General features: G+C 41.3%; 1 protein-coding gene across 1 annotated transcript in view; it reads left to right on the top strand.

Moving 5' to 3' along the window:
• The first annotated feature begins 392 nt into the window (after nt 1-392).
• LOC106555750 (WASH complex subunit 2A) overlaps nt 393-22,016 on the top strand; it is a 110,233-nt gene continuing 88,609 nt past the window's right edge. Inside the window, exon 1 of the mRNA XM_087726557.1 lies at nt 393-525. The gene's annotated coding sequence lies outside the window, so the exon portion shown is untranslated. The remainder of the gene's footprint in view (nt 526-22,016) is intronic.

The following is a 22,016-nucleotide window of genomic DNA, read 5'->3' as shown; positions in this document are numbered from 1 at the left end:
CTGCTAGGTTGGCAGAAGCTGGGACAAGTAATGGGAGCTTACTCCGTTACGTAGCACTAGGGATTCAAACTGCTGAACTGCCAACCTTTCTGATCAATAAGTTCAATGTCTTAGTCACTGAGCCACCCCGTCCCTTTTTGTAAATTTAGTATGAATTTTGAATTAGTGGCAGGAACTCAGTGTGATTTAAAATCATAGTAAATGGCTAAGAGTTGTGATTAATAAAGTCATTTATATTAATTAATCAAAGCAGGGTTAAAACAAACCAGTGTTAAGCATTTGCATTTCTCATTTTTAGAATCATAAAATGAAGGATTCAAAGGGATCTTGGAGATCATCTAGTCCAAATCTCAATCCAGTGCATAAATCCAATATCGCCATATGCCTTACAGAAGGCCATCTGTCCTCTGTGTAATTGCCTCCAATGAAGAAGAATATATCCCTTCCAAGAATATCTGTTCCATGTTGAACTACAATTAGCATCATTATTTTTCTCCTGATGCCTAATTTCTGCATTCTTGTAAGGTAAGTCACTGGTCCTGTCTGATAAAATCTCTCTGAACAGGCCTGCCTTATCTTTATTCTTGTAGCTGAGGACAATTCTCAGGTTTCCTGCAGCCTTTGTAGATAACAGATTAGCAGAGTTGGAAGGGTCCGTGATGGCAAAGCTAGGGCATGTGCACACAGAGCCATAGTTTCCCACACGGCAGCCCTCAGCAGCTCTCAGCAGCCCTCAGCTCCAGCAGGCATGCATGTGTCAGCCAGCTGATTTTCGGCCTTCCAGAGGGCAGGGGGAGGCTGTTTTTGCCCTCCCCAGACTTCAGGAAAGCTTCTGGAGCCTGGGGAGGGTGAAAAACAGGCCCAACGGGCCAACTGGAAGCCAAACTTCTGTTTTAGTCTTGGTTTGATTCTCACCTGATGGGGCAGACAACTGTCACTAAGGAGATTAGATTAGTTTGGCATGATGTGATAAACTCACCGGAACATATGTCCCGGCTATATCTGCTTTAAGAGGTAAGCTAGCTACAAAAGAAAGAAAATAAAAAAGGCAAAATTCCCCACAAATTATAAATCGAAAAGTATAAATAAAGAGCCCCAAGTAAAACTAGCGTCAACACCATAAAACAAGATATTTTTTTCTGTGAGGGCATTCTGGAATCCTTCAGGCCTTTTAAAACTTTCTCTCCCTTAGACCAGGGGTGTGTCAAACTTGATTTCATTGAGGGCCACATCAGGGTTGTGTTTGACTCAGGGAACCAGGATGCGGGTGGCCAGGTCGACAAGCCGAGCTTGACGTCACTTGTGTCAGGGGTGCCTGTGATGGCCTGAGCACTCTGCCCGTGAACAAAGGCTCCCAAACTCCATTTTTGGCTGCAATGGCCTCCTGCAACCTTCTGCCAGCGAAAAATGAATTTGCGAGGGTTGTGCACGGAGCTTGCGAGGATCGCGCACGGCCCTCCCGAGCTCTTTTTTGGCTGGCAGTGGCACCATGGGCTGGCCCTTTGCTGTTTCCAGGGCAGCCCCGCAGGCCAGATCTAAGCACCCTGTGAGCCGGATCTGGCCCCCGGGCCATAAGTTTGACACCTCTGCCTTAGGTAATCAGACTAATTAAAATTTTTGCTTGAATCTCTAGTCTTCTGCCTTATAGATTTTAAGTTATAGCATGATTTGATTTGCCTCTATATTATTTATTTCATGCTTGGTTCTAAACCACTTTAGTAGCTTCGTAATGAAAGACGTGGTGCAGAATCACTGTAATTTTATATAAATAATCATTTCCTCTGAATTCTGAAATGTTTCCAAATTTCATATTTGTACAAAAATTGATTTTTCACTTTTAGGTGCTCCTTTAAAGTAGCATGATTGTTGAGATATAGCTAAATATATAAAAGTACTTGATTTGAGCCATTCTGCATTTTAACCATGTACCATTATTAAAAAAGAAATTCTATAATATTTAAGAGTATTTTGAAAGGAGAATTCTCTACATATTTATGATTTCCCACAGCAGAGTGTTTTAAGCACAGCTATATATGGTTGTTGACATAAAACAAAAGAGAAAAAATACTGATAATGGTGTTACACCTCCTTTTCTCCTTGTATGGTAAAGGCTCAAGCTTGAGTATTTGGGTTGTACACATATCTCTATATTTAGTATAAAGGGATAATAGGTTCTCTTAGCCAACTTGGAACAAAAATTCTGTCTCTTGAAGCTTTTTTATACAAAGTGACCCCTAATGTCCAATCTTCTACAATATTGACATTAAAATGACAATTCTGATTTCATGTGTTACTCTTCTGGAAGTGATTTGTATTACAAATATACAGTGCATACCTTCAAAAGGGAGTAAGACTATGTATGTATTTCCATGATTATGGAATGACTTTAGTTTCTTTTTCTTACCCTTGGAAATTATATACAAGTGAAAAAGCACTGCAGCTGTGTTAGATATTCCGAATGTTTATTGCTTCTGCAGGCTGGGGTAATCTGCCCTAAGTAATGAAGATATAGCTGGGATCCCACCATCATGAAGTTGTTGTTACAGTAACTAGGACAAGCTTTTTTTTCATTTATGCCTAGGGGCATGCTGGGAAATGCTACATATTAGCAATGGGGAAATGATAATAGAATGAAATAGCTACATGCAAACTTTAGTTATTAGCAAACTCTGAAATGAAGATATTTAGCCTATCAGCCTTTAGACCCATCTTAAGGGGCTCGTGTGGAGCACATCAGTATTTTGCAAATGAAGATGACTCTTGAGATTAATGCACAACGTTGTTGCATGCCAGCTTTCTACTTATTATATTTTTCATAAATGAGTTCAACATAAAGCCAATCGGAGCAGGGAATCTGCCCGGTCTCCAGGGAGGTGCCCTGTTAAGAGGCTAGGGAATGCATGGTCACAACAAATAATATGTTGTTGCTGGAAACATCTGGTCGCTGTCCTTGACTATGATGAAGAATAAGCAAAGCTCAAAGGAACTAGGATATCCAAGATAAATGGCAAACTAAAAAAACCCCTCTGCATTGGAGTGTTCCATCACTTAAATTTGAATTTGTAGGAGAGGGTTGTTGCAGATGCTTTGTGAACAAAAAACCCAAAAAGAACAGGGATCTGTGCTTTCCCTCCATTCCTGAGACAAACAAAACAAAATCTATTTCTCTTGAGTATAACTACCAGCCAGACCTTTTTTGCATTTTACATGACCACCTTATCTTTATTCTAAGGGTTAGGTTAATGGGAAGATGGGCATTTCCTACTGCATGCTCAGAGTATTTGTATTTTGCCACGGCTGACTTAATGCTATCCATCCATACTTGCTTAGCAGGTATGCATTGAGGAAAAAAAGGTGAAGTGTCATAGACACCATATTCCCCAGGAGCCCACAATGATTTGGAACTGTTCTTATTTTTGTCTATGGAAATTCTCAGCCACCCAGATCGTGGTTATCTCAAAGGTGCCTTCCCCCCCCCCCCAAAAGCAGCTGGAGTTCCTTGTTTTTCTTTGAAGATGTTTCACTTCTCATCCAAGAAGCTTCTTCAGCTCTGACTGGATGATAGGAAATGGAAGGATTTATACTCCTTGAAGACAGCTGGTCATTTGCATTCTTTTAGAGAGTCATTGAGGCCACTTGGAGGCTTATCTATGATCTCAGGGTGACCTGGATAGTGCAAATGGGTATTGAGCCTTCTTGGAACTGCTGAAAAGACTGTGTTGTAGACTGGAGGTAGATAATTCCGTATCCCTCTCCTTCTGTTGAGAGAGGGCTGTTCAATTTTGAGATAGATGCCCTCTTTGACTCCTCTTTCAAACCAGCCATATCCTGTGTCCAAAATGTGGACTTTGCTATCTTCAGTAGAATGGCTTTTGTGTTTTAAATGGAGATGGACTGCTGAGGGTTTATCCTGATGGGTTTTCACTCCTATCTTGTGCCATGCGTTTATGCAGTGGTTGTTTTGTTCCCCCAATTTACAGATCTGCACATGACACATTGCTCAGTTGTGTCTGTTTGTTTTATCCTTGGGGTGAGCTTCTGTCGAAGTATATTCTTGGGTTTGAAATGTTCACATATGTTGTGGTGGCTGAAGATCGACCTGAATTGTTCTTATTTCTGTATTATTTAGATGATTTATCTAGCCACCCACAACTTATAATCATGTCTATAAGTGGCATACATCAAATAAAATCTCCCAGAAGCAATGTTTCAATAAATCCATGTAATTTTAACAACTGTTCCAAAAGAAAGAAAGAAAGAAAGAAAGAAAGAAAGAAAGAAAGAAAGAAAGAAAGAGGAAAAAAACCTCAGAAGCTTAACGTATCAACAGTATAAAGCTGTTCCACCTCCCAGACAGCTCATCTATTGTCTTGGCCCAATGCCTGGAAGAAGAGCCACGTTTTGAAAGATTTTTATATCATTCTGTTTAGATTTCATGGTTCCTTACAGAGATAATTTCATGGATTGTCTCTTAATGTGCACATAGTAATATTGAGGTAATGCATAGTTATCTATCTCCCATGAATTAAATAGAGAGAAAGAGAAAGAGGCCCAACAATGTGCAGGTTGATTCTGCTGTTTTCCTAAGGTAAAGGTAAAGGTTCCCCTCACACATGTGCTAGTCGTTCCTGACTCTAGGGGGCAGTGCTCATCTCTGTTTCAAAGCCAAAGAGCCAGTGCTGTCTGAAACATCTCCGTGGTCATGTGCCCAACATGACAAAACCCCAAAAGCACACAGAATGCTGCTACTTTCCCACCAAAGTTGGTTCCTATTTTTCTACTTGTATTTTTTTTTTTACATGCTTTCGAACTGCTAGGTTGGCAGAAGGTGGGACAAGGAGCGGGAGTTCACTCCATTACACGGCGCTAGGGATTCGAACTGCCAAACGTTTCTGATTGACAAGCTCAAGTCTTAGCCATTGAGTCATGGTTTCCTAGGCAGATGTAATAGGCAGAAGGAATAATCTTAAGAAATAGGATTGGCTTTTCCCCCAAATGTGATTGTAGCAATCAAGTCCTTGCATTAACTTCCTAACTGGAGAATGGATTCCAAAGAAAAATGAAAAATGTCTCTATTTTTCTTCTCGGCAGCCTACAATATTATATCTTGTCATAACTACCATTGCCTTGGTTGATAACATATTGAGTAACAGGTTATTTCAAGTTTTCACCGAATTCAATAGAAGCCGATATCTTAAGTTGAATAACGGACTACCACAAGCTATTCCCTGCTATTTTTCATTTATCCAAAACCTATCTGAAACTGTTGCTCAGAAATTTATTTATGCCAATGATATCAATCTCACAGTGATCCAGAGGTCACACTCTCTTAAAAGCTGGATGACTACTTCAAAAAAATGGCACGTCCAACCAAGCCTAACAAAAATAGAAGTAGCCACATTGTTCTCTTAAAGAGAAAAAGAGGGAGCGGGGAAGCACCTACAGACATGCAATATTCTCTTACCATAACTTTATAATAAAAATAAAATTAGTGTACATGATTTTGATTTCCTTGTCTGGCCTTCCTCAGGGGTCAGCAAACTGCGGCTCTGGAGCCACATGTGGCTCTTTCCTCCCTCTGCTGCAGCTCCGTCACCGGTTGGTGCCACAATTTTGAGACGAGCTTCCGGGGGGGGGGAAGTCCAGTGCGCCAGGAGAAGACTCTATGGCAAGGGAAGGGTTTTCCAGTTGTCTCCACAATTGATAGGGCTTTTGGTTATGACAGGTAGAGGAAAAAGTACACTGCGCTAGGAGGAGACTCTATGGTGGGGGAACTGACCTTCCGGTCAGTTCCAGAATTGAACAGGGGGCTTCTGGTTAGGACCTTTGCGGCTCCCAGTGTTTTCTTTTCTGTGGGAAATGGGTCCAAATGGCTTTTTGGGTGTTTAAGTTTGCTTCCCCATGGCCTACCTTAAGCAATACATGTAGTCCTTGACTTACTTTACAACCACTATTGAATCCAACCCAATTACTGGAGCTAATCAGCTTTTGTGACCTTCTGACAAACAAAGGCAATGGGGAAGCCAGATTCACGGAACCGTGGCACGACAAAACCATGCACGACTAAGCCGTGCCCGATTAAACCGCGTCGCTGATGTCATCAAAAGGGCGACAACAGCGAGCGCGGAGAAAGAAGGGCGCTTTAAATAGCGCTTTGAAAGCAAGCCGATTCAACTTAAGGTAAGGGTTAGGGTTAGCTTTAGGGTTAGCTTTAGGGTTAGCTTTAGGGTTAGGTTAAGGGTTAGGGTTAGGGTTAGGGTTAGGGTTAGGTTAAGGGTTTAATTTTAGGTTTAGCGTTTACAGCGTGCTTCTGTCTCCGCGCTGTTGTCGCCCTGTTGATGATGTCAGCTACGCGGTTTCGTCGAGCGCACTTTAGTCAAATGCGGTTTTGTGGTGGAACCTCACGGAACAACCGTGTTACTAACTTAACAACTTCAGTGATTCACTTAACAAATGTGGCAAGAAAAGTGGTAGAATGGGGCAAATCTCACAAGCAGCATATATTAATTTGCTAGGCGAGTGTGACTTGTGTGTCCAACAGTCTAGGCATAGTCAAATATGATAGTCATCAAAGGCTCCGTAAATCTCTTTGTAGGAAGTTATCACCCCTTCTCCCCACCAGAAAGAAGGCTTTTCTAGGATCAAATCATTCACTTCTCTCCATTACCAGGAAAACACTACAGGCAGTCCCTCCAACAGTTAAATTTTATGAATGAGACACTTTTGTATCTATTGAGAAAACTGGAATATTCCATTCAGTATCCATTTACAGAAATCAGTCCATCCTATTCACAAACAAAATGCCTTCAACCACAATTCCCACAGAAGGCTGGAGCTGATGAGATTGAGAATTTATACCCCCTGCCCAAATTCTAAGGATAGGACATGACCTTTAAGACATAATAGGATTTACCCATCACCATAAGAATAGCAAAAGACATGAGGCTCACTATATTGCACAACCCCCTGGAGCATCTCAATCACCAAACCCAAGAAGTCTATAAAAATCGATCCACTCGCTCAGCCATTTTGTCAGCCACCCCAGACACATGCTGCTGTCACTGAAGTTTCCGGAAACCAAATAAACAGAGGCCTTCTTTCCTTGTAGCCAGCCCCCATTTTATTTCCAGCGTCTTTCTCCCAGCTTGCAACTGGACTGGATTTTTCTTCCAACATCTTGTTTTTGCTACTTTCGTGGACCATCAGAAAACAAGGCCTTGGTAAGCACAGTACTTAGCAGTAGCAATAGCAGTTAGACTTATATACCGCTTCATAGGGCTTTCAGCCCTCTCTAAGTGGTTTACAGAGTCAGCATATCTCCCCCACAGTCTGGGTCTTCATTTCACCCACCTCGGAAGGTTGGAAGGCTGAATCAACCTTGAGCTGGTGAGATTAGAACCGCTGAACTGCAGATAACAGTCAGCTGAAGTGGCCTGCAGTACTGCACCCTAACCACTGCGCCACCTTACTTACTTGCTGGTAGGCTGAATTCATTTTGATGAGTCAATAACTATATAGCCTTTTGTAGTTTCCAGATCATAGGAATATGGACGCAGCAAGCAAATGAAAAGAGGAGAGAACCCTGCTTATGTAATTATTTATCACCTGTAGTGATTAATTTTAATCAAATGGAGAAACATATAGATTGAAGTCTCCATGAGAGAGCCGAGGTGGCGCAGTGGTTAAATGAAGCACTGCAGGCTACTTCAGCTGACTGCAGTTCTGCAGTTCGGCTGTTCAAATCTTACCGGCTCAAGGTTGACTCAGCCTTCCATCCTTCCGAGGTGGGTAAAATGAGGACCCGGATTGTTGAGGGCAATATGCTGACTCTGTAAACCGCTTAGAGAGGGCTGAAAGCCCTATGAAGTAGTATATAAGTCTAACTGCTATTGCTATTGCTATTGCTATGTGGGATTTGAGACTCCGTTCTGGATCTGTTTTTTTCTTACCACTCCAGATGGTTCATTTCTTCTAATTAAATAATCCAGTGAAAAAGTATGGGAACCATGTTCTTTCCTGCTATCGTCCTCTGCTCACGATTTCATGATCCCATGAATCTCATTTCCCAGACATAATGAGGGGAAAGGGGAAAAGAATGGAAAGGAACAGATCCAAAGGCTAGGCGAGAGAATTAAGCTGAAGAAGATAAGCTTGGATACCATAACTTGGAGGAATGCAATGTTTGGAATACTTTTAGAGGTTCCAATGATAAAGACCTTAACAGCCATCCTGGCAAATGGGAAAGAAAATAGTTGCATACAGCAAACAAAAAGAGATTTTCTTCTTTGGCTGCCCCACAAAAGCTACATAATGTTTTGTGAGGTTTGAAAAACCACACACAGACAAGCTGGGGGAAGAGGGGGCTAGGAGAAGAGGAAGGGGTGGATAAACCCTCTTTATTCCCCATTTCTGTCACCTGGCATAATTTTTCTTTTAAACCTGCAGTGGGTATAATAAAAAGTCTGCGTATCCCTGTTAAAATGTACATCTGAGATGTAGAAATAAATCAGACCAAGATTTTCAGAATTTTCATTTCACTTCAGAAATCTTTTTTCCACCTTTAATACAACATACAAGCGGTACAACTCAATTGAAAAACAAACTGAAATCTTTTAGGGAGGAAGATGACAATAAAAGCATACAATAGTGTGGTTGCCTAGGTATGCACGCCCTTAAACTAATATTCTGTTGAAGCACTTTTTGATTTGACGAGAGTGTTCAATCTTTTGGGATAGGAATTTATTCGCATGGACCATCTTGTCTTGGGACTCTTTGCCTGCTCCTCCTTGCAAAAGCTCTCCAAATCTATCAAATTGCAAGGACATTTCCTTTTCCACAGCTCTCTCCAGGTTGCCTACTTTATAATGCTTTGGTAAAGCCACTCTTGGATACTGCATTCACTTTTGGTCACCACGATCTAAAAATGATGTGGAGACTCTAGAAAGAGTGCAGAGAAGAGCAACAAAGATGATTAGGTGACTGGAGACTAAAACATATGATGAACGGTTGCAGGAACTGGGTATGTCTAGTTTAATTTAAAAAAGGACTAGGGGAGGCATGGTAGCAGTGTTCCAATATCTTAGGGGCTGCCACAAAGAAGAGGGAGTCAAACTATTCTCCAAAGTACCTGAGAGCAGAACAAGAAGCAATGGGTAGAAACTAATCAAGGAGAGAAGCAACTTAGAACTAAGAAGAAATCTCCTGACAGAACAATTAATCAGTGGAGCTACTTGCCTCCAGAAGTTGTGGATGCTCCAACACTGGAAGTTTTAAAGAAGATGTCAGATAACCATTTGTCTGAAGTGGTGTAGTGTTTCCTGCCTAAGCAGGGGGTTGGACTAGAAGACCTCCAAGGTTCCTTCCAACTCTGTTATTCTGTTCTATTCTATCCCACAAATTTTAAATTGGATTCATTATGCAGGTCTGTGCAACACTGTGTTCCAAGCTACTAAAAGATTTAATCTTAGAACAAATAATGTTCTTCTTGTGTGGAAAATGGTAATATATTCAGGTTGCTGTAATCTTTGCTGGGCTCAGGATCAAAGAATGCAAGTTATCCCTCAAAAGGAGACATGCACCATGTGAAAATGGAGAAGATCAAGAACTGCATCACAGCTGTACTGAGAGAGCTTATAACTTTATACATAAGTAGTTTTGGGGGCTCACATAGGAACCAATAATTGGTTTGCATTCCGTGCATATTCTCCGTTTCACAAGTCAAAATTTAGCCGGAGTAGTTCAAGGATGGGAAAGCACAGGCATGACATTTTCAGTTGCTTCTTATTCTGAATATGTCATCACTGCTCTCATTAATATTTCAGCTGTGTTTTGTTGTTAGTCATTTATTAAAGTATAAACCTTTAACCTTTGAGATATTTTCAGAGGGCTTCTTGCCCAACTAACTAGGAAGCATTGTACAGCTTGCATTTCTTTTTGGTTTAATGAACATTTAAAGGAAAGTTTTAAAAAAACCCAGAAAATAACTGATGCTGAGGAAAACATCAGGGAATTTCACGCAGAAAAGAACATTCATTTCCTGTAAAATTCCATGACGGGGACAGGAATGATTGCATAATCAAAGCCTAATTTGAAGGGGATTTTAGCCAACTATTTTTTTAATCTGCACAGAATCACATTAAAGTTGGAAGATCTGAGGCTTATGAAATAATATTATCCAAAATTAATCTTTGGAATGTGCATCTATCTGAATACACTCAAGATTTGTGATTCATATAGAAAATGTCATTGCCAGAGCATTCTTTCCCATGATTAAATATGTAATTGGGAAAATTAAAAAAAATACTTTTTCTGTAAATTGTGATGGAAGCTGCCTGTTGGAGACTAGCAAAGTGATATTAAGATTCTTAGCCCCACATGTATGACAGAGAAGTGGACAGTAGTGAACTATGTAGAAGCTCATCCATTTCCTAAATTTCAGAAATTGTTCTTCATAAGCCGAGAGGAATTTAAGAGAATTAACCTGAAACTTTATTTCCCAACAACCATTGGCCTCTGGTTGATCTTTCTACCCTACATACTTACCACAAGTTTTATCTTGTGGTAGTTTGAAGCCAATAACCTATCCATCTAAATATCTCTGGGGGAGTCATGTATATATTTGGAGAAAGAAATTCATATAATTGGAAGGAAATCATTTTTGTACTTTGTGTGAAAATGCACCAATGAAAAGGACATGTTAAAACGGATTATAATTAAAAGAAAAACAAATTCCAGACCCCAAAAGGAAGAGGAATTGATTTCAGAAAATGAAACCTATATAAGTTTGAGAAATGAAAAAAAACTGTTTAAAATGTTAGCAACAGGTTCAGTGGCTGAAATTAGTCACCAAGGTTCACATGTTAAGAACAAATATCATTTTATGTGCTTCCCTCAGCTCTTCTGACAGAGAGATATGAGAGAGTTTTAGGAATTTTGTTCACTTGTATCTTCTTCAGGTTTTGCTGACTTGCATCTGGTTTGATCATATGAATCCAATAAACAGTGTGGCTAAATCTTACTTATGGCTTCTCCAAGGCAAGGAATGTGGCTAATATGTAGAACACTAGGTATAAGATTAGCCCAATCTTTGACCATTCGCTAATCAAGGCTGAGTGGAATTTGACCACAACAAAGGTTCCTCATTCTGCAGGATTCAAATGACATGAAAGGAACTGAAATTCATTAGAGTGAAAACTTACAATAACTTTTTGCAACTGCGAAAATAAGAGCAACTGAGGGGCCACCCAGGATTCTATTATCATACAAAAGAATAGTTTAGTGAAGTAAAAATGAAGGTCTTATTTTCAGTTCTCAAGATCCTAATAGCTTCCTGGGGATTTCCTATAGAAAGCATGGCAGATACCGACAAAACCTCCGTCAAAATGGGTGAAGCCACCTTTCAAGCATGAACTTCTTATATACATCTTGCTTTGTGTCTAAAGAAAGAAGCAGTGTTTAATAATGACTAAGTGGCTTTTCAACCACTTGGATTTCCACCATAAAGTGGAGCACCTAGAGCTGCGATGGAGAACCTATGGCACACATGACAGAAGTGACACACAGAGCCATCTCTATGGGCATGCGAGACATCACCCATTGCTCTTCTGTGTGCCGGCCAGCTGGTCTTTATATGCGTGGGAGCACCGGAAACCAGAAGAGCAGCCACTCGGCGCGCATGCACGTGCTGGGAAGATGATATTCCTGTTTCTGGCTCGCACATGCACTCTGGCCAGCTGGCCTTTGCACGACCATGCACACCAGAAACTGGAAGACCAGGTGGCTTGTGCACATGCATGTGCCAGGAACCAGAGGATCATCTTCCCAGCGTGCACATGGGCGGCGGGTCTTCCAGTTTCCGGTATGTGGGTGTGCGCCAGGGGTGGGTTCCTGCCAGTTCTAACCTCTTCTATAGAAGAGGTTCCACAAATCTACAGTGCCATTTAGAACCGGTTCCAGCTCCCTCCCCCCGCTCGTCCGCACATCATCAAGATGAAGAGCGAGAGGAGAACTTCTGGGAGTTGAAGTCCACAAGTCTTAAAGCTGTCAAGTTTGAACACCCCTGGGAGGTTTTTTTTCTAAAGGGTTAGAGGTGCAAGTGTCTTGTAACTTGACAGCTTTAAGACTTATGTGCTTCAATGCCAGAGTTCCTGAGCAAACATTTCGGTTGCTAAGCAAGTGCGTTGTTAAGTGAGTTTCACCACATTTTACAAGTTGGCCATGCCTACCCAGTCACCTGACTGCCAAGCACTCCCACCTGGTCATATGGCCAGCAAGCCACTCCCACAAAGCAGGCCACACCTACAGAAGAGGTTCTAAACAAATTTGAAACCCTCCACTGGTGTGCGCTCATGCACATGCACTCCTGTTTCGGCACTTGGTGCTGAAAAGGTTCACCAACACTGACCTTGAGGTCAGTTTCAGGAAAACCATAGGAAATGATCTTCTGCCAACTTTGCCTGAAATTGGGTGCTTGACTAAACGTTTGCCTACTTGTTTATTTGTACTTTCAAGTCACTTTTTATAACTATCTTCAGCAGCTTCTTCCAACCTGACATCTTCCAGCAACAGATGACCTTCACTTGTGGACATTGTTCTTTATATTAATGAGACTGGAGAAGGGAACAGCAATTGTCAAGCCAAACAGAGCCACAGTGGCTAAATTGAACCAATTTTGATAAAGAACTGATATGTGAAAGCCAGATTCCAGTCAGAACTCCCTCAAAGCACCATATTATGATAGACTGTATACACAATCTTTTACATTGAATCCTGAGTCCTCTCAAACTTCTAGAATGAATCTTGGCTGCTAGAATGAATCACTTAGCCATAATTTCATATTGTTCTTTCAAGGGCAGGTTATGGGAAAAGAAAAAGACCGCAATAGGTCTCTGCAAGTTAAGGTTTAATTTAAATATCTCCAGATCGATGGCCAAATAGATAGAGATTCAAAAGAGCTCTGATTGGTTGTTTGCAGTTTGACTGCTAAGCAGAGAGTGGCTAATATGGACCAGATTAGGGGTGGGTTCCAGCAGCCGCTACTGCCAGTTTGCTCATGATTGCGCTGCGCCCTGTGCATGCATGCACAGTACTATAAAAATGCTTCTGCACATGTGCAGAAGCCAAAAACAAGAGAACCAGTTCAGGGGAATGGCAGGCCTGGGTCACTGCCAGTTCTAGCGACCCAGGCCACCAAATCACTACTGGTTTGGCCGAATCGGGGCCAAATCGATAGTAACCCACCACTGGACCAGATAGACAGATGACTCAATCTTGTCTAAAGCCGCATCTTGTGTTCTGCTTCATCTTTTGTGACTTTGTTCCCTGGCCTCTTTGCAGGATGTTATTATTTATAACATAAAGAAGTAATCTTGCGAATTTTCCTGTCATTGAGTTTTTTTTTTTTAAAAAGACTGGCTAGGAAGGGAGTTGAATGAAATGAAGTTGGCAAATCATCAGTTGTCGTCACCTTGAGTGTGTTGGGAAGTGTATGAAAACAATGACATTTATCACAAGCTACTGAGCATGTTCGCCCTGATTTATGGCCAAGTTTGCTCTGCAAAAAAACACGCTCCCTGATTTTAGGGCTTGTGAATGACCTAGAGATGATAACCTCAAGCTCCTTTCAGAGATTGGAGGCTACAGCAATATACTCCAAAGTACAATGGCAGGAATTAAGCTAGCATGGAGCAGAGTATCTATTTCCCCACCTATACCCAGGGGAATATTACGGGAAGTACAATGATGTCCTTTGCACTATATTTATAACTTGGGTCAGACCCACCCTTAGATGGTTGAAAATACTGTTACATTTTTAGTACGTCACAAAAAACCCACACACACCTTCAAAATGCAGTGCAATACATTTTTAGTGTGTAGTAAAACAGTGCATTTTTTTCTTTCTGTTTTTAGTAGTCCTTGCCAACGTGTTAGGCGATGCTTTATTCATTTGGTTTCTCCTGATCTGGATTTATTCAACTTTTTGTTTTGCTTTTGTTTTTTTGTAACGCAGATCCACAGGCAGGCCTTGATGATTATGCCAAGATTTGTGGCATAATCATCAAGGCCTAGCTCACTCCTGTGAGGCCTACAGTCATATTCCTTTTAGGATCTTTGGCCTGCCACACTCTCTCTTATTTTACTATGCTGTTTCATTAGTGGGGAATTGTGGGGGAGGAATCGTAAGGAGTAGAATGTGTTGTTGTCAAAATAAAAAAATTCTTTTCTAGAAGCCCAAGGTCATTCTTTGTCTCCGCACCTCTGCACCTGACCGAAACTAGATGGGTGGAAATGCCAGCATGGCTGTAGAAGATTGGACCATGTGATGAACTTGTGGGTGTGGGGGCAAGGTTTTGAATTTTCAACTGCGTAGAAACCCAGGAAGCTTTCAGATTCGGGTTTCCACAGTTTGTACCAACATGTCTCTCTTATTAAATTGGAACTTTGATGTAAGCTATGCCTTGAACTCTGATTTAATTCTGGATGCTATTTGGAACACTGATATTTTGATCAGAATAAGGCTATAGGTAGTCCTTGAGTTACAACCACAATTGAGCCCAAAATTTATGTTGCTAAGTGAAAAAGTTGTTAAGAATGTTTGCCCCGATGTATGACTTTTCTTGCCACAGTTGTTAAGTAAACCATTGCATTTGTTAAGTTAGTAACATGATTGTTAAGTGAATCTGGATTCCACATTGACTTTGTTTGACAGAAGGTCACAAGAGGGAATCACATAACCGCGGGATACTCCAACGGTCACAAATATCAACTAGTTGCCAAACATCTGAATGTTGATCATGTGATCCTGGGAAGCTGCAATGATCGTAAGTATGAAAAACGGTCACAAGTCACTTTTTTCAGTGCTATTGTAACTTTGAACGTTCACTAAATGGGCTGTTGTAAGTTGAGGACTAGCTGTATTTGATTTGATAGCATTTATTCCCAAGTAATATGGATGAGATCACAACCTATGGAACTCTTCCCACATGAACCTCTAGGCACTAAATTCTCAACAATTATTTTTCCTACTCTAGAATGGTCAATCACGTGAGAAGAACAATTGGAAACTCTTCCTCACTGGCACCACTTGAGTTTTACACACTTCCATTCCATTTCTTTGTCCACTGGGCACACAGAACCAAGTCAAAATCAGGGAGTGCTTTGGCTGTTGTTATATTTTGTTGCTATGATGGGTCTCACAATGAAAAGGATTTCATTGACCTAACTTTAATTTCTGGGATTAACACTTCTCCTTAAAGGAAGATGAGAATGCTAGACTATTCAAGCAGACTAACTAGGTTCACATGTTGCATTTAATCATGGTTTAGTTAAATGGCTTGTTGGATACAACTCAGTTGGTTTGCTACAATTAACATGCTAAATGATATAGTCTGGCTTAAGATTCTAATGGATGAATTCCCAAACCATGCTATGCTAGAATTCCACAAGACCCATTAAAGAAATGTGTGAACAAAGCCACTGGGCACTAATAGTTAGATAAGCTATAATGGCAGCTGTAGCCCTGCTGCTTTTATATATGAGCTGTTTGCATGAAAGATAGAAAAAAAAATCAGGACTTTGAATGATTGTGGTCACTATCTTGACTTTTATGACTGACCCCCATGAAGGTCCTTGCTTCATATCTGATCATTCTACCTCTGTCTCCCCAAAATACCCAGCCACTAATTTTGTTGCTGAGATAAATTTTGGTGCTTTGGGGGCTGTGTTTGACTGGCAAGCCCCTCACTCAGCCAAAAACATCCAATGCTTCCTGGGCTTTGCTAACTTCTACAGAAAATGTATACCAGGATCTGCTCATAAAGCCAAACCGTTGATCCAAATGAGTGAGAAGGGAGTGAAATTTGCTTAGACTCCTACACACCAATCACCCTTGGAAGAGCTGGAGCAACTTTTTGCTTCCCAGGCCCTGCTTCAGCACCCAGACACATCCAAGAGATTTATTGCCCAGACAGATGCTTCAGATGTAGCCATTGGAACAGTTATCTTGCAAGACAGAAAGGGAGACATCAGCCTTCTTCCATGCATGTTCTTTTCCAGAGCCCTGACAGTTCCAGAACGAAATTACGACATCTTTAATAAAGAACTCCTTGCCATTAAATCAGCATTACAACACTGGAGATACACTTCCTAGAAGGAGTGCGCTTTCCTATAGAGGTCAACACTAATCACAAGAATCTACACACATCAGACAAACTTCTGATAGACACAGAAGATAGGTTGATCAAAGTGCTGTAAAGATTTCTGCTGGAATATAAATTTGAGGAAGAATATGTTAAAGAAACTATGATTGCCTGGGCGAAAATTTTTAGTTACAATGTGGAATTGGCTAAATGGGAAAGACTTTGGACACTTAATCAGAAACTAACAATGACCACAGCTTTACTTGACCAAGCAAAACAGGCTTACAAGAAGGCAGCCGATGTACATTGGCAGGAGGGCAGTAAGAGACAAAGTTTGGCTCTCTTCTAGGTTCTTAGTCACTTCAAGACCTTCCAAGAGGCTAGACGCCAAGTTTGTAAGCACATTGGAACCCAAAGGTGCTTTTTCAAGAGGCAACTGGATTTTCTGGATTTTCTTTGAAGATGTTTCGCTTCCCATCGAACAAGTTTTTTCAGCTCTCAAAGCTCATTTGAAGTTCTCTGTCAAAGCAACCCTGTGACCTTCCACCTACTATTGCCTTCTTCAATGAAGTGCATCCAGTCTTTCACTGAGCATCACTTGCCAGAGATGCCTCCACAAGGACAATAAGATCCCAGAGTGACACTCTCCACTGCCAGTCATGGTAGAAGGAGAACCAGAATATGAGGTGGAAGAAATGTTACATTCTAGGGAAAGAGGCAAGGGCATCCAAAATTTGATTCATTGAAAGGGCTACTCAATTTCTTTTTTAAAAATGATTTTTTATTATTTTTATTAAACCAAAACACAAGAAAAAAAAAACATCTTTCATTACATCTTGTAGAAAGCGTGTCAATTAGTTACAGATACATTTCGTGCGTTTCTTCCACAATCATTACATATACTTCATTCAAACTGAGTTGTACATTTTAGAGTTTGTGTATTTTACTATCACAGTACCACAATTTTCATTTGATTACAATTACTTAAACGTGTTTTTATCTAAAATCATTTATATTTGAAGACACAACCACCTACTGGCTTACTTTTGCAATCTCAATGAGTCTGCCATAACTTTACATCTTTGTGACATATTCTAGAAGAAAGTCAGTTGGTAGGATATCTAACAGCCCCTCTCTTTTTCCCCCCATAACTCACAAGTTAACACTTCTGTCCAATTTGCTTTTGCTAGTACAACACACCTGTATCAGTGTTGGGTTTCAAAAATTGTTTGAACCTACTCTGTGGGTGTGGCCTCCTTTGTGGGAGTGGCTTGCCGCCCATGTGACCGGATGGGAGTGGCTTGCTGCCCATGTGACCGGATATGAAGATGCCGACGACACTTGTCAGAACCACCTTAAATTACCTCACACACAGCACTGGCATGCATAAGAATATGATGTAAACTTGTTTTTTAAAAGGCATCTTTGGTTTGCATTAAAACAACTTCAACACACGCAATGTTCTGATTGCACCACAAACGCAGTAGTCATCCTTACCTTTCACAGAGGCGCTGAGTTTTATAAATATGAGCATGATAGTGTAGAATAATCATATCCAAGAACCAGTGGTGGGTTTCAAAAAATTTGGGAACCTCTTCTGTAGGTGTGGCCTGCTTTCCAGGTCCACTGGTGGAACCTCTTCTAACCGGTTCGGTAGATTTGACGAACCGGTTCTACCGAATAGGTGCGAACTGGTAGGAACCCACCTCTGACTTGTATATATCATTAAATATTATCCATCAACATTTCCTTATTATTATTGTTATTTCCTTGTTATTACTACTCAATTTCTGATCGCCAATTTGGTTTGTCAGTTCTACCAGCACTTCCCTGACAAACCAAGGCCAGCCAAACTACCAGCACCCTGCTGTTTTACCTGAGGAACCTAAAGATATGAAAAGCATCTGTCCACGCTGTGATGGGCTCATCAAAGAGGCACATTCTCAGTTTGTGCTACTGACATTGATGACAATGAGAGACCGCCTGCTGCCAATTACCTCCACTAGACCGATTAGATCCCACAGATTAGGCCTCCTCCGAATTCCATCCGCCGGCCAGTGTCGACTGGCGACTACCCGGAGGAGAGCCTTCTCTGTGGCTGCTCCGACCCTTTGGAACGAACTCCCTGTGGAGATTCGAACCCTCACCACCCTCCAGGCCTTCCGCAAAGCCGTTAAAACCTGGCTGTTCCGACAGGCCTGGGGCTAAAGAGCTGTTGCTCCCGTCTCGAATGGTATGACTGTTGTGTGTTTTAAATTATGTATTGTCATGTTTGTTTTTTATTTTTTTTGTCTGTACCCCCCCCCCCTTCCCAGATTTGATTTGTCAGCCGCCCTGAGTCCCCTTCGGGGGAAAAGGGCGGCATATAAATATAATAAATGAAATGAAATGAAATGAAATGACAATCCCACTAAAATGACTTTTTCTAACCCTGCCTCTGGTCTATGTGAAGCAATCTTGCTATCATCTTACTTTTATTTCCATGGTATTAAAATAGTTTCTGGGCCTCGCTGCAATTCAATTCCCCTGAGGCTAATTTTAATGACAGCCAAAGGTAATTAGCAACTTTATGCTGAAGCCAAAAAACCATTTGCTGGGCCAGCAAGCACAGACCATACAAAAACCTCCTATGTTGAGACATGATAATTTGTTTATCATTCTTCTCTTTCTGTTTGAATACAGTGGTAGTAATTGACTAGTCACTGTGACCTCCAGAATGGTACTGATGAGTTGAACAGATAAAATTTCCCGTTATTAAATTACTTCTGAGTAAGAGCCAAGCCACAACGTCCTTATCTTTAATGTGTTCTTTAAGATACATGGATCTGGATACAGTCAGTGGTGGACCGATGAGAAATTTAGATAACTCCTCTGCAAAAATGCCAGACTTTGATTTGAAGAAGGAATGATAAAATGTGTTTTCCAAATATTATCCAGTGTCCGCCTTTTAAGGTGATGCATGCCAGATGTATTTCAGTTCAGTTCCAAGTACTGATTATTTATGAGATGGACAAACAGGCTGACTGGGATTTGTAAGCAAGACATTCAAGGAAAACTGCCTTGCATATCTAAAAGGAAGAGAAAACTTGGGTTGAGTGCGATTCCTATGGACTAACTGGACACATCTCAATAATTTTCTCGCAACACAATGGAAATTATTTACGATTCCCTTCCTTGTGAATGTCTTTTATCCCCTTCTGTAAATTGTAGGCCTTCTATTTCCAGTGCTCTTCCGTTCAAACAATAACTAGTTAAACCCTCCTTTTGTGTAGTGGGGGCATTGTTGATTTCTGGCAATTATTTAGACAAATGTCTAGATATTTATGTCTAGTTTATCTGGCACATTTTTCAGAAATGGTTTATCTAGGGCTGGGAGAGTGACTGGCTCATCTAGCTTTGTGCCTAAAATGGGACCAAACTCACAGTTTCTAGCGTGGTATTAACTGCTACACTAAATTGGCTCTTTGACCTCCCCTTCTCCCTTAGTTTTTTCAAAACCAATCAGGGTGAGTTAGATGCACTCACTTCCTGCTGCATTATTCCCATACCTATAGGGGAAACGTTTGAGTTATGAATTTACTTTTTTATTTATTTTAAAAATGTGCACAGCTGCCTATCTTAAAGCACAGCTCCAAGTCACTCACAACAGTAATAAAGGTATTGTAGGAAGTTTTCACCCAGCCTTCTCTCAGAAAAATGAAATATCCTAGGAAATATTGAAAAGGCAGAATATTTCTCTGGATGTGAAAAGAAAGAAACATGTTTTAAAAGACAGAATAGCTGCCCGTAGCTTCCTGCCCATCCCCACTTTGTTAATGGGCCATTAAGAAGGCCAAGCTAGTCTTTACATAATAAAGACTTCTCCACTTCAGCTACAGGAAAGCACGATAATATTGGCCCCAAATGACCACATGGCATCTGAGAACTCAACCAAACCTGGATTCAAAACACAGCCTAGAGAGTTGCCCCTGCCTGGCCCCATGGGAGTCTGACAACCAATCAGAATACATTTCTTACACAGGAACAGGAAACAGAGAGGTGGGACTGAACAGGTTATAAAAAGCCTAGAAAGCCCCTCCCTCAGCCCTTCTCTTCTTCTCCACCAACATTGAAGCATGTGATCACCTTTTCAGGACTCAAGCCATGTGGTCCTGTCCTCCATTAAACCATCTTTCCAAGCAGCCTCCATGTCTCCAGTGTCTTTTTCCCCACTTGGAGCCGAACCCAGAAAGACATGCCTTTCCATCAATATCAAAGCCATAATATTATAAAATAAGAAAAATGCAAATAAAACCTAAACTTAAAAACTCCCTAAATAAATGTATTTTTTTTAAAAAAAAAAAACCTGGCACTTCAGTCATCCCTAGACAGATATCTCAAAAGCTACCCTTAGGCTCCTACCCAGTGCCTGTGTTTATGAAGAACCAAATGTTTATGGTCTTCTGGAAGGCTACAAGTTTTGGGGCCATGGATGGGCTGCTACGGGTTTGCCCAGGATTGGGAGAACCGCTAGCTAACGTTATGGCTGGTTCAGAGAACCTCCAAATCCCACCCCTGGCTAACCCTCCTTCAAGTCCCTGGATAACGACACCACTTCCTGGGACACCCTGGCACAAGACTGATCGGCACGGTGCATGCTGATCCATCAAAGCTGCCAGACATCTGAGGACAGAAGAAAAACTATAGCACAAGAGAAGCGAGCACTCCGCAAAGTCAGCAAAGAAGGGAGTGGAAATGTCTGTGCACCTTCTAGAATGTTGCTGAAGCCCCGCCCATAAATATGAGCCAATCAAAAAGCGTCCAAATGTAAATCAAGTGACCCCAGGGATGCTGCAATGGTCATAAGGGTGAAAAATCACCATAAGTCACTTTTTTCAGTGTTGTTGTAACTTTGAACTGTTGTAAGTCAAGGGCTACCTGTGTAAATGTTGTCAGGCATCCGAACATAAATCACGTGTCCACGGGGATGCTGCCATCATAAGTGTGAAAAACACTTTTTGTAACTTTGAACTGTCACTAAATGAACCTGCAAACATTTTCTTCCTGGAGACAAAATCCCAATGCTTAACCAGGTTGTTAAAATAGTATAGAATATTCTATAGAATAGAATGGGAGGGGAGGAAGAGGAAGAAGGAGAAGGAGAAGGAGAAAAAGAAGAAGAAAAGAAGAAGAAGAAGAGGAAGAGGAGGAGGAGGAGGAGGAAGAGGAAGAGGAAGAGGAAGAGGAAGAGGAAGAGGAAGAGGAAGAGGAAGAGGAAGAAGAAGAAGAAGAATGGAATGGGAGGGGTGGATAGAAAGAAGAGGAAGAGGAAGGGAGAGGAAGAGGAAGGGGAAGAGGAAGGTGAAGAAGAAAAAGAGACCGAGAGGCTGAAAGTCCCTGGTTTTATGCCCTCTCTGGCCTATGAGCTTGAGCTTGTATTCTGATTGGTTGTCAGACTCCCATGGGGCCATGCAAGGGCAACTCTGTAGGCTGTGAGTCCACTTTTGGTTGAGCATCGCTTCTTCCCCAGTGCCCTGTGGTGAGATGGGTAAAGGGCTAATACTACCATGCCTTAATCCCATCACCGTGGAGCTGAAGGGGGATCTTTGTTATGTAGAATAGACTGGCTCTGGCATTTTAATGGCCCATTGACAAAGGTGGGGGCTACTAAGAGTGAGCCTGTTTCCTACCTAAAAAACATGTTTCTCCATTTCTTATCCAGGGAAATATAATACTCTGCCTTTTCAATACTTCCCAGGATATTTCATTTTTCTAGGAGAAGGGTGGGTTTTAACTTCCTACAGGTCACTAGCCAACCTCCACCACAGCCGTTTCTCTTTCAGTGTTTGTCTTTTCCATTCAGGTTTTGTTTCCTGAGTTCCTTTCCAACTTATCACCCAC

The sequence above is a fragment of the Thamnophis sirtalis genome, unplaced genomic scaffold (assembly GCF_051295495.1).
Source record: "Thamnophis sirtalis isolate CommonGarterSnake01/CBP01778 unplaced genomic scaffold, rThaSir2_p1.2 scaffold_12, whole genome shotgun sequence".
In the NCBI taxonomy this organism is placed as follows: Eukaryota; Metazoa; Chordata; class Lepidosauria; order Squamata; family Natricidae; genus Thamnophis; species Thamnophis sirtalis.
Note: the sequence above shows the minus strand (reverse complement) of the source record. Positions and strands in the feature narration are given on the sequence as shown.